Here is a 14,669-nt window from a genome sequence, read left to right on the forward strand (position 1 = left end):
ATCCACACATATAGTTCTTCAAATTACTTTCTGCAAGAAGTTCCAATAAATTTTTCTAACTTAAAAACAAAAAAAGGTAATAATTATTGCAAATAATACAAAACAAAGAAAAGAAAAGACAATCCCTTTTTAGTGCAACCGTGACAGGGATGTTATTATGACCAATCTGATTTATAAAAGACAATGCATCCACTATATATTTTCCAGTATATTAATTCTCAATACACAATCATATAAAATGAAGGGAAATCATTCAAAGTTCAATCAACAGAGCAACTATCATTAACGGCATCATTACATAATCAATATTATAATTTAAACCATCTGTCTCTAAATGAAAAAATCTGCACAGATAAAAAGCTACCCGTTGCTACCGAAAAAACTATCTTGATATCATGTGAATGGTACCTGTCGGGACCAAATGAGCAAGAGTATTCTGCATTGATAAAGAACTAGGTATAAGTTATATGATACAAAGCATCTTATTAATTAAACTGATTCCAGTTAACTTAAAAACTTCAAGCTCTTTGCAATAATATGAGTTGTTTAAAATTAAAACAGAAAAACCAAATGACTTTGTGTACTCCTATGTGAAACCTCAAAATTTAGCAAAACAATATGAATGACAAAAGTAAGAGATGGGGTGTGGCACCCTCCAAACCCGGGTCAGAAGTTTGGGGTCCACGACACACACAATATATAAACCTGTATATGAAATATTAATTGCAATGACCCTGCTTTATATAACCACGGATCGCAACAGGTTAAAGTATGAAAACAAGCCACACTCTTAACTTTTATTACAATGTACCAAATCCCAGCTAATTTAACTTACAACTGATAATAATATTGTTCTTACAATCTTACTATCTCTCTATCGTATGAAGCTCCTGCTAGCTCGATCCAACTCAAACTGGAACCTTAGCCCACACTTTGGACTGAGGAACTTCACTATCATCCGTATCCTTTTTATATGTAAAATATATAGAAAGAATCACAAGGGTGAGCTAACTAGCTCAGCAAGTCATAATAACAATAATTGAGGTTAATCAATGATCAAACGAGATGATTCAGAAGAATCAAGTTCATTGTCAAACAATCATTAGAATTGGATATTCATTTTAAGTTTTAAAACCAAGGTTAGGCTTCTGATCAGTCACGCACTAACCCCGAGCAAAACACATAGCACTGCTCTAATTACTGGATCCAAGGCACACATTGGCCTATAATCGACCACGAATCTGGTCTGACCACGAATCTGGTCCACATTTAGAAAACTATCCAATTCTAAAACAATTCAGTGTGATAAACAATGTAATTCAATAAGCAAGATCATAACCAACATTGATAAAACACTTGTATAAAAGCGTAATGCGATTCATGAGTATCACAAAGGTATGTCAAGGTATGTATGAGAAACGGTTTTCAGCCTATAAAAGGGATCAGGTATTGGACGAATAATGATTTTTCAAGGTATAGTTCTTTAATGTTATAAAGAATGGATGGGATATAAAAATTTATGTGTTTTCAAACAATTTTCTTCCAGTGTTTGGTGTTTGGTAGTTATACATTTGGGGAGCAGTATCATATCTAGGTGGTTTGGTATTTGAAAATCAATGAAGGATGGTTTACAAAGAATAAGGCTTAAAGATCAAGAAAAATTAGGGTTCAAGGTTAAATAGTTTAAAACACTTGCAATATATAACAAGAGTTATTTTGAATAATAGCGACATGTTATGAAATAGTTCGAAAATATTTGCGATATATCTCGAAGAAAAGTTCAGAAGTACTTACCTTACAGGGCTTTACAATTATTACTAATCAGCTCTGAGTCGACTCTGTCGCTTAGGCTTTAACTTCCAATCACTAGATCACATCAGATTCGACTTCGGTACTCAGGTTTTTCTGTTGAAACTCTACTGAGCTCGTCGACTAACTATTAGGTCATCTTTAGTCCAACGTCCACTTTCAATTTCCCGACTAGAACCTACAGGGGCGAAATACTCTATGTTAGACACTCAGTTATGCTTGACATATCCTCGCTAACCACCTACCCATATGATAGCATATTCCGACTCGTAATCATTCATATTATAATAACACAAACAATAATTAGGGTTCACGTTCTCGAAATCGGTTCAGTGTTCGTTTTTAGAAAATACGTATACTCATCATTTTAAGAAGTTAGGGTTACTGAGTTTTGGACAGAACATTCACCGCAACATACAATCAAGTTTGTATAACGTATAAGTATATATATTCACTCGACGTCCCGATAATTATCGGATACAATCCCGTATTTCCGTAAGTCAATTTCCCGGAAATCGGACAACGTCTCCTTTGTTTATCGGACTACCCGTCGAAGCAATTCGACGTCAAATCAACAACAATCAAACTTACAACAACCACAATCCAACAATCCAAATACAATTCCCAACCTCCAATTCAATCCAATCATAACACTTAAAATTCCACACATTTCCAAGTTTCAACTTAATTACAATTATTAATTATTATTTGTATTTTATTTTTATTTAGTTGAAAATATTAGGACTCAGAACCGGGTCATCACAGTCCACCGTCGACTCACCGAAGTTCACCGTCGACGGCGGCAAAATTTCGCGGGTACCCGATTTAAATTTCGGGTTTCCAACGCAAAAATTCCACCGATTGAAATTTTTGAAATAATTCAAAATATAGAAGTTATAATTCAAGAAATCACAGAAGCAGTCATTGAGTTAAAGAAAATTCCCAACACAAGTTTCAAATTACTGGTCAAAAGCAGAACCAAACCACATACACAGGCACGACCAACACTTGCACACACGCGCACCACTGCGTAACAGAGCCGAAAGAAAATGATCATAGAATAGCTGGAGCAGCACAATAATAATTAGCACAACACACACACACACATCTATAAAAATATATGTATATATGTGCATAAACCAGAAGAGAAACTAAGGCCACCAAGCCCACCGGAGCAGGCGGCAGCTTACCGGAAGCGGCCGGAAAAACCGATGCAGGGCTACCGGAAGCAACAGGAACGCAGACAGGGAAGGGAAATAGAGGGAATAAAGAAATAAGAGCGAAGAAATTGAGAGATTAAACAGATTACAGGGAGAGATGAGTGATCAAGAGATAAGGAATTTAAAGAGATTGAATCAAGAAAGTGATATGAATAAGAAGGTGGAATAAAAGATAAAGGACCTGTGTTTTAGTTTACAGCCGCGTGTCTATTAATTGACACGTGGCCTGGTACGAAAAACCCAATTCTGATACCGCGTTTTAAAATATATCGAACCAAGTTGCACATAAAATAAACTCGGAAAATTATCAAAATTATCTTAAAATTTTCTAAAAATCCCGAAACTAATCAAGTAAAATTTTCATAATTTTTAAAGCATTTTTAAAACACAACTGGTACCCGCATTTATCAATTAACGAACTGAGCTGCTCTTAAAATAAATTCAGAAAATTACCAAAATAGTTTTAAAATGTTAGAAATATCCCAAAGTTTATAAAAACATAAATTTTGAAATTTTAATATAATTTTTGAAACGTAATTTATACCCGCTTTTTAACAATTAATGAAACAATGCGCCGATGAGATTAATCCCAAAAATTTCCGGAATAATTTTTAAAATTCTCAAAATGTTCCAAACTTAAATAAATACGAGTTTCATAATTTTTTGAAGAATTCTTGAATTAAATATGGATTTTACAAATAAAAGCAATCGGAAAATCATTTAAAGATAAATAATTAATAAAATATTGATTTCTAAATTTTATAAAATCCCAAAAATAACTATTATAATTATAGAACCATAAAAATAATTTTAAAGAAATTCCAAATATTTATGCAATTAAATTTGCACTAAATCCACTTTTGAAATTGAAAATAATTCGGTACGACTCCATAATTAGTCACGTGGACAACCCGGTACACCATAAATCACACATTAATTAAACAACACATAACGGTCAAAACCAATACACATATTTTATTCATTTAATAATTTCCATAATCACATTTTTTAAATAATTCAAAAATACACGAGTCGTTATATCCTTCCCCCTTAAAAAGATTATGTCCTCAGAATCTGGTCTAACTAAACGAGTGAGGATATTTGTCAAGCATATCTGACCCTAATTTTGAAGTAGACTCTTCTACTCGAGGCTTTCAAATATATTCACCATAGATATACATTTATTTCCCAAGGACTCGCCTTTAACGATCAAGAATTTGGATCGATCACTATATGCAGAACAAACTTGGACAAAAGTCCATTGGCTCCTAATTGTTCACTTAATTCAAATCAGATACTTAGCGCTTTAACCATAACAGGCCAAACATATTACATGTACACACTGTTGTGACAGTAACATCAACTCATGAACAACTTTATCTATATTTATCAATACCTCGAATGTTTCACTAATTTTAGGACTTAACCTGTCCCTTCTACTTAGACTTATCCAGTCTCTTTCAAGATGAAACTTGTACTAACACTACCGGTCCTATTTCTATACTCATATTCTCTCTCGATACAATTTCGCTTTCTTTCTTTGTCTACTCCGAGCTGCTTCAATCAATATCACTACGCTCTTGGTGTGCCGATTTAACTTAGAATTTGACAACTTTCTTTCTCTCACTTTATTTTAATAGAAATGGGGACCTACACTTGCGTTCACATGAAGCTTGGTAAAGTGGCATTCCAAAGCTGACATCACTGATAAATGATCATTCTAGTGTTTCCTTAAAACTTAACCTCTCAACATATCTTACATTTCCTGAATCACTTCCGTACTTTGACTCTCCGTTTAAGGATGATAGGGGGTGCTCGTCTTCAACTTGGTTTCCAAACATTTAAACATTTCTTACTCTTTTTCATCAGATAAGGGTGAAAAGTAATCTCTTATATTCACGTATTATCACCTTTAAGTATTTGAACTTCAGATTCCACTCTTTCCAATTCGTCTATTAACTCCTCGGTGGTCTTAATTACATCCAATCCTTTCTGTCGGCATAAGGTATCTGTTACCATACGGCTTTGCTTAGGTAGTTGTTAATGGATTAATTCAGAATCTTTTGTTAACCTTAGTCAAAATTTCATTCTTGAAAACTCAACGTATATTTGCTTTCCTTATGATCTTTGGAGAAAAATCCTTGGTCATTCCACGCAGACTTTCTTATTCCTTGAGTAGCTGAGGATGTTATCAATAAATACAGTTTGCTTATCTAAGTACTCCTTATAAACCATGATCCTTAATTCCTTATAATCACCTGATACACTTGTTATTTCACATAATATCACCAGAGCTTGCAGTGCCCTTAACTCACTTTAGTCATAATCTCTGATATGTTCTCAGGTCGGATCTTAAGTTAATCCCCGAGATATAACATATTTCTTGAATTAGGTCTCGTAAGTAGTGAATTCTTTATAGGGTCTCACTTCTTCTTATTCGTTGTTTTGTTAAACTCCCAATAATCAGTACATACTCTTATACTTTCATTCCTTTTTATCCCTTAACATCACTGGTACACTTTACGATTCGCTTCTTGTAAAACCACTTCCTGGGTCTGCCTTATGTACTAGGCCTCCAATATTTCGCCTTAATCCTTTAACATGTCCACACTTCCTAATCCATCTTGAAATTTCCTTCTTATACCTGGTTATCACTATTTTTCTTTATATTTTCATATATCTTGGCATTTCTTTAGTAAATTAAATACTTTCTATTGTGAATTCCCTGTGGGATCTCATTTCTTAATCCTTTTACTTATAGCATCCAAGTGCTGGAAGAAAACCTAGGGATATCATGATCGTTCTCTCGGGCACATAAATTTCTTCTTACTAACTACTAACATCGTGATCCATTATCTTCTATTGACATCTTATCTTTCCCTTCACAATCGACTGAAAGGTCATACTATCCATCCTTGCTCCTTTTGGATTATGAACTTTAACTTCCAATTCCAACTTCTAAAATTCCATAGATAATTCTTCTGGTGCAGTCTCTATGTTCGTCCTCTCTCCTTTTTACTTATCTCTTGCCACTATATTTGCTTTTCCTCGTGAATTCATACTTCAAACTCTTATGGTCCGTATAGATCTTACACATTTCTCCATACATATCATGTTTTCCAATCTTTCAAAACAAATATTATTACTGTTAATCCCAATTATGAGTAGGATACTTCTGCTCATAAGGTTTCGGTTGTCTGGGTGCATATACAATAACTTTATTGTGCTGCATCAACACACATCCTACTCCCTTATGAGAAGCATCACCATAAACTACCAAATCTCCTTAATACTTTCAAAATGATAAAGCAGGTGTTGTAACCATTCTTTCATTTAACTCCGTAAAACTTTCTTCACCCTTCTCTACTTCATATAAACTTCTTGCTTTTCCTGGTTAGCTTCGTCCAAGATGTTGCAACTTTCAAGAAATCTTGCACAAATTTTCGATAGTAATCGGCCCATGATAAAACTTCTTACTTTTGTTGGTGTTTCTGGTCTCTTTTCATTCATAGTAACTTTAATTTCTACTGAATCACTTTTGATCTTCTTCATATTGACTATTTATGCTATGAACTATACTTCATACATCTTCTTTCTTCTCCAACTTCCCAGTTATCATTAAATGCTTTGCATAGTCCTCCAATGACTTTGAGTATCACAACTACAGCTTATCCAGATATTCCTTAAAGATTCTGTCCATCAAGTTCAAATATTACTGGTATATTGGTTAATCCAAATGGCAATACGAGAACAATACTTAGTTCTGAAAATTATCTTTGATATATCCATAGGTTTAATCTTCAATTGGTGAAATACTAAGTCTTAAATCAATCTTATAAAAGTACTTTGCTTCTTCTGTTTGATCAAATAAATCATTGGGTCGAGGTAACAAATACTTGCTTTTGATAGTAAACTTGTTGAGCTTTCGCTAGTTGACGCATAATCTCCTACTTCCATCTTTCTTATTAATAATTAATATCGGTGCACCTTATGGGGTACACTAGGTCTAATCGCTCCTTCTTCTAACATCTCTTGCATCTGCTTTGCTAATTTCCTCATTTTAACTGGTGCCATTTTGTGGAAGGCCCTTGTCACTGGCTTCGTTTCAGGTGCTAAGTCAATCGCGAGCTTCATTTCCCTATCTGGAGAAAATTTTGGTAATTCATCTGGAAATATATCTTGAAACTATAAAATCTTCAAATTCTGTTTACTCCTGACTTCTATTTATTATCACCATATTGCTTACCTCTTGGTCACCGTAACCTCTTAGCTTAAGTCATCGTTAACAAATTCTTTACCTTCTTTCATCTTCTGAACCTCACCACCTTCTCATTTGGCATCCTCAGAACTATCTTTTCATCACGACGATCTATCTGGGCATCACGCTTAAATAGTTAATTCATTCCTTAGAATAATATCAAATCCTCACAAACTTATTGTCAGAATTCTCACTTTCACCATTGGTACTCACTTACTTAACAAATACACGTTCTTGAATTTGCTATTCTTTTAATTATAATCTTACCAATTCAACGAGGTAAATCATCTTATCAACAATACCTTAGGGAATAAACAATCAAGTTGCTTCCACCTCTTCTAATACTGTAACGCATAAGGTATTCACCATAATCATCCATGTCATCACGTCCGTATTCTGAATAACATATTTCACAGGAAAATTGCATATTCTCGTTCTCGAAGATGTATTCCTTATTGGGGTAGATTCCATTGATTCTTAGTGCATCCCTGACTGGGTTAGTGATTTGCAATTCTCGCCATATGCCCTTGTTTGCTTCCCATGTGTGAGAGGTAGATGGAACTTTGCCCGCTTGGTCCATAATATGTTGATTTCTGTTTGAAAAACTCTTACAAAGAACGACAGTACAACGAAGCAACTAGAATGATTCACAATTCAACAAAAATTAGAGTTGAAAATAAAGAAGAAACAAGGATTTGAATATGAATGAGACAACCACATTGGTACTTAAGATGGCCAGTCTTTCATACCATATGGCATACAGCACATGATTAGGTGGCGTCCCACTCGACTCTTCGTCATTCTGACAAAGTGTCTCACCATAACACTGTTTGTCCCAATCAGAAAGCAAAACTTGAGGGAAAAAATTAAATTTGAAAGGAATGAAATATCCTCCTTTTCGATATCATAGCAAAGAGTTTATTTAAGAAAAGAAGTTAATACTTATTTAGGAATTAAAAAGGAATATACGCTGTAATATTGAAGACAAGAACGATACCATTGGTCACCATCCACATTTCATTTATATTCATCTTTCGAGCTTGATCGATCATATCCCAATTGCGTCATATAACAACTTTAGAAGGTACACTGAAATGCCTTCGCAAATTAAGCATTATGGTAGATTCCTACTTGTCACGTCTTGCGTCTTTAACATCGCACCTACACGTATAATACTTTAACAATTCGATCATAATGGCGTTCCTACCAGATAACTTTGAGTTTCCTCTTTTTAATTTAGAATAACCACGAATCATTCAACATAACGATCCTTTTGTTAATAATATTCTTCTTTTAGAAAAGTTTGGAAATCTTCCCAATCTTTTTCGATCACGCCCAGACTCCTTTTAAATCAATGAATTCTTTAAACTTTAATGGTCTCTGCAACTGGAAGAATAATTACTCTGTACGCGGATTCTGTTATTAACCTTGTCAAACCATATTTGCACCTTACCGTTAGGAATAATCATCTTTTTCATAATCACGGATCACTTTCTTCTCTGAATTAACAATACCAAGTCTAAAATAAATATCCTTCCAGGTAATCCGGGTCTTTTAACAAACAAGAAACTCAAGTAGTAACTTGACAACCAGTGTTTTAAAACTTATTTTATTCAAAAAGGCTTTTAGGAATTTTGTAAGGAAAAATCTTTTAAAAAAAAACTTGTTTAAAATTTTGAAAATCATAAATCTGGTTGTCCTTACTATATGAGCTGGTTGTTGTCCTTCCGACCTATAACAAAGTACCCAATTAAAGGAACGATCACATAAAGGTCCATTTACTTCAATCTAACCTCTCTCCTTTATTGGGTCCATTTGACTTTCTTAATCGACGAAAACTTCAGTTGTCGTTGCATGCTATCTTATTCGTAGTTTCACATCAAGCTTCCATACCGATAATACTTCTGTCATCAACTATACAATCATTAAGTGGAACAGACTATCCAATAGTCAACAAGTCAGCTAATGTCACATCACCTTGTTACTATAAATATATCACATTGTCATAACACCATTAATTAACTTCAAGAAAGCTCCAGAACCATAATCTCCTCTAATTCTCTTTTCAATACTTATCTAATCCATTCCACAAGTTAGTCATGGGTGGCCTAATCACTAATAGCTTCTTTTAACCCGATAACAGCTATCCTTCGGAACACCTGAATCTTCTTTCTAGACTTCTTCTCACCTTTATTTATATCTCCCGTACTCACCATTTACTGTAACTCCCGAATCCATCCTCGTAGGTACTGTTGCTTCATAGGACAAGTTTTAAACCGAGGGTATAGAACAGGATGTAGGGTAAACTAAAGAGATACACTCACAGCCAAATGTCCAGTAAAACAAGAATAAACAGATGGAGATTCTTAAATAGGTAGTCTCATAACAAGAGGTGGTAGAATATCGTGGAATAACTTGAAGAGGTGCAACTATCATAACAGAAGGTAGTGCCATTAATACTGATGAAGGAGCAAGGTGCAAACCAAATCTGAGAGAAGATGACGATCCTCGAACGGAAAGCTCCAAATGATCAAATGATACCGGGAAATCAAGATCTGCTATTGTCGTTGTCTAGAAATCACGTCACAAGCTAAGAATCCCGAATCGCAATACGAACCGTGCCGGAGACCTACTATACCATCGCACTCAACCTCACAACATCTTATCTTTCTATTTCCTATTCCTAATCCTAACCCTCTACCCAATCCCGACATTCTAGGCTTGTTTCAGTGACTTATAACCTGTAGCTCAGATACCAACCTGTGGCGCCCTCCAAACCCGGGTCAGAAGTTTAGGGTCCACGACATACACGATATATAAACCTGTATATAAAATATTAATTGCAATGACCCTGCTTTATATTACCACGGATCGCAACAGGTTAAAGTATGAAAACAAGCCACACTCTTAACTTTTATTACAACGTACCAAATCCCAGCTAATTTAACTTACAACTGATAATAATATTGTTCTTACAATCTTACTATCTCTCTACCGTATGAAGCTATCGCTAGCTTGATCCAATTCAAACTGGAACCTTAGCCCGCACTTTGGACTGAGGAACTTCACTATCATCCGTATACTTTTCAACTATAAAATATATAGAAAGAATCGCAAGGGTGAGCTAACTAGCTCAGCAAGTCACAATGATAATAATTGAGGTTAATAAATGATCAAACGAGATGATTTAGAAGAATCAAGTTCATTGCTAAACAATCATTAGAATTAAATATTCATTTTAAGTTTTAATACCAAGGTTAGGCTGCTGATCAGTCACGCACTAACCCCGAGCAAAGCACACAACACTGCTCTAGTTACTGGATCCAAGGCACACATTGGCCTACAATCGACCACGAATCTGGTCTGACCACGAATCTGGTCCACATTTAGAAAACTATCCAATTCTAAAACAATTTAGTGCGATAAACAATGTAATTCAATAAGTAAGATCATAACCAACATTGATAAAGCACTTGTATAAAAGCGTAATGCGATTTATGAGTATCACAAGGGTATGTCAAGGTATGTATGAGAAATGATTTTCAGCCTGTAAAAGGGATCAGGTATTGGACGAATAATGATTTTTCAAGGTATAGTTCTTTAATGTTATAAAGAATGGATGGGGTATAAAAATTTATGTGTTTTCAAACAATTTTCTTCCATTGTATGGTGTTTGGTAGTTATACATTTGGGAACTCCTGAGTGCAGGTTCGGTGATTCCTACCCTTTATGACTTTATGATAAGGCTCACTCGCTACCCTATGCCCTACAGTTCCTTCGCTTACCGCCTAATCTTAATCTATTGCCCCAACGACCTATAACGCTAGTCACTATTCCCACTGGGGCTAGGAAGTAAGCCCCACAACCCAAAGCGGCGGCATGGTTCTGTAGTCAAAGCAACTTCGTCACTTTCGTGTACCCATCGGACGGCAGCCCTTTCGGGGTTTCCTTAGGGACCGATTCACTCTGCGTAGATTGACTGAACGCAGAAAACCTTCCACTGGCAGGCGATCATGTTTTTCACAGGATTTCTCGTTACTCATGTCAGCATTCTCACTTCTGATATCTCCAGGTGTTGTCACCAAAAACCTTCCTCGATTGACAGAACGTTCCGCTATTGACACTTGAAAAAGCAGCTTTCAAGGTCTCGTCGCTTCGGTGAATCACTTGAGCCCTGATACATTTTCGGTGAGATCTACAAATAGGGAACTTCGTGTCTCTTACCATAGAACATTACTATGTATACGCTTACCAAGCCTTAGGTACTCAAATAGGGCTACAGCAAGCAAAGCAAGCTTTCCCCCTTCGTTTGTTGTGGGTCGCGCCTCACCGCAGGCACTGAATGAATGAAATGAGTGGGACTAATTCCTTCCGGCCAATGAAGATACTACTCCAGTCTTCCCATTCATTCCCAGTGGATCCTTCTTCTCCCTAAGAATGGAACAAACCAAATTCACCTATACGAGAGTGAGGAAAAAAACCAACAAGAAACTTCCCACTTTTGATGTTCCACGATTCTGCTAGTTTAGAAACTAAGGAGAAGGATAGGGGTCGCTAGGTCAGAAAAGCGAGAAGTCTTCAATAGATAAACTGGGTGGTTTGGTATCTGAAAATCAATGAAGGATGGTTTACAAAGAATAAGGCTTATGGCTCAAGATCAAGAAAAATCAGGGTTCAAGGTTAAATAGTTTAAAACACTTGCAATATAAAACAGGAGTTATTTTGAATAATAGCGATATATTATGAAACAGTTCGAAAATATTTGCGATATATCTCGAAGAAATATTCAGAAGTACTTGCCTTACAGGGCTTTACAACTATTACTGATCAACTCTGAGTCGACTCTGTCGCTCAGGCTTTAACGTCCAATCACTAGATCATATTAGATTCGACTTCGGTACTCAGGTTTTTCTGTTGAAACTCTACTGAGCTCGTCGACTGACTATTAGGTCATCTTTAGTCCAACGTCCACTTTTGATTTCCCGACGAGAACCTATAGGGGCGAAATACTCTATGTTAGACACTCATATATGCTTGACATATCCTCGCTAACCACATAACCATACGATAGCATATTCCAACTCGTAATCATTCATATTATAATAACACAAACAACAATTAGGGTTCACGTTCTCGAAATCGGTTCAGTGTTCATTTTTAGAAAATACGTATACTCGTCATTTTACGAAGTTAGGGTTACTGAATTTTGGACAGAACATTCACCACAACATACAATCAAGTTCGTATAACGTATAGGTTTATATATTCACTCGACGTCCCGATAATTATCGGATACACTCCCGTATTTCTGTAAGTCAATTTCCCGAAAATCGGACAGCGTCTCCTTTGTTTATCGGACTACCCATCGAAGCAATTCGACATCAAATCAACAACAATCAAACTTACAACCACAATCCAACAATCCAAATACAATTCCCTACCTCCAATTCAATCCAATCGTAACACTTAAAATTCCACACATTTCCAAGTTTTAACTTAATTACAATTATTAATTATTATTCGTATTTTATTTTTATTTAGTTGAAAATATTAGGACTCAGAACCGGGTCATCACAGTCCACCGTCGACTCACCGAAGTTCACCGTTGATGGCGGCAAACTTTCGCGGGTACCCGATTTAAATTTCGGGTTTCCAACGCAAAAATTCCACCAATTGAAATTTTTGAAATAATTCAAAAATTAGAAATTATAATTCAAGAAATCACAGAAGCAGTCATTGAATTAAACAAAATTCCCAACATAGGTTTCAAATTACTGACCAAAAGCAGAACCAAACCACACACAGGCACGACCAACACTTGCACACACGCGCACCACTGCGCAACAGAGCCGAAAGAAAAGGATCACAGAATAGTTGGAGCAGCACAATAATAATTAGCACAACACACACACATCTATAAAAATATATGTATGTATGTGCATAAACCAGAAGAGAAATTGAGGCCACCAAGCCCACAGGAGCAGGAGGCAGCTTACCGGAAGCGGCCGGAAAAACCGATGCAGGGCTACTGGAAGCAACAGGAACGCAGACAGGGAAGGGAAATAGAGGGAATAAAGAAATAAGAGCGAAGAAATTGAGAGATGAAAAAGATTACATGGAGAGATGAGGGATCAAGAGATAAGGAATTTAAAGAGATTGAATCAAGAAAGTGATATGAATAAGAAGGTGGAATAAAAGATAAAGGACCTGTGTTTTAGTTTACAGCCGCGTGTCTATTAATTGACACGTGGCCTGGTACGAAAAACCCAATTCTGATACCGCGTTTTAAAATTTATCAAACCAAGTTGCACATAAAATAAACTCGGAAAATTATCAAAATTGTCTTAAAATTTTCTAAAAATCCCGAAACTAATCAAGTAAATTTTTTATAATTTTTAAAGCATTTTTAAAAGGCAACTGGTATCCGCATTTATCAATTAACGAACCGAGCTGCTCTTAAAATAAATTCAGAAAATTACCAAAATAGTTTTAAAATGTTAGAAATATCTCGAAGTTTATAAAAACATAAATTTCGAAATTTTAATATAATTTTTGAAGCGCAATTTATACCCGCTTTTTAACAATTAATGAAATAATGCGCCGATGAGATTAATCCCAAAAATTTCCGGAATAATTTTTAAATTCTCGAAATATTCCAAACTTAAATAAATATGAGTTTCATAATTTTTTGAAGAATTCTTGAATTAAATATGGATTTTACAAATGAAAGCAATCAGAAAATCATTTAAAGATAAATAATTAATAAAATATTGATTTCTAAATTTTATAAAATCCCAAAAATAACTATTATAATTATAGAACCATAAAAATAATTTTAAAGACATTCCAAATATTTATGCAATTAAATTTGCACTAAATCCACTTTTAAAATTGAAAATAATTCAGTACGACTCCATAATTAGTCACGTGGACAACCCGGTACACCATAAATCACACATTAATTAAATAACACATAACTGTCAAAATCAATACACATATTTTATTCATTTAATAATTTCCATAATCACATTTTTTAAATAATTCAAAAATACACGAGTCGTTATATGGGGGAGGCTCTAAGGCCCTGTTTGTTTTTTCTCAATGATAACTTGTAACTTCTTACGCCATCATCCAAGACCAATAATGTATTTGCAACAACAAAATTCCAGAATGCCCGCCCCTATGACAATAACAAGGATTAACAACATTAACCTCTTTCTCTTTTTTTCCTCTTACATTCTTGCACTTTTTGCACAATGGCTTGCCACATAATCTTTTGTTTTTTCAAACACAGAAGGATCATTAAATATTGTAGCTAATCTCAACGAAATTTCACCCTCGAGATTATTGATGGACGAGCTTAAGTATATTTTTAAACTCGA

The 14,669-nt window shown here is 35.1% G+C and overlaps 1 pseudogene; it reads right to left on the minus strand.

Annotated features, from left to right (window-relative positions):
- The window catches only part of LOC141714620 (uncharacterized), a 50,021-nt pseudogene extending 38,691 nt beyond the window's left edge, over positions 1-11,330 (minus strand).
- Between the last annotated feature and the right edge of the window lie 3,339 nt (positions 11,331-14,669).

The sequence above is a fragment of the Apium graveolens genome, chromosome 3 (genome assembly GCF_009905375.1).
Source record: "Apium graveolens cultivar Ventura chromosome 3, ASM990537v1, whole genome shotgun sequence".
NCBI classification, from domain to species: Eukaryota; Viridiplantae; Streptophyta; class Magnoliopsida; order Apiales; family Apiaceae; genus Apium; species Apium graveolens.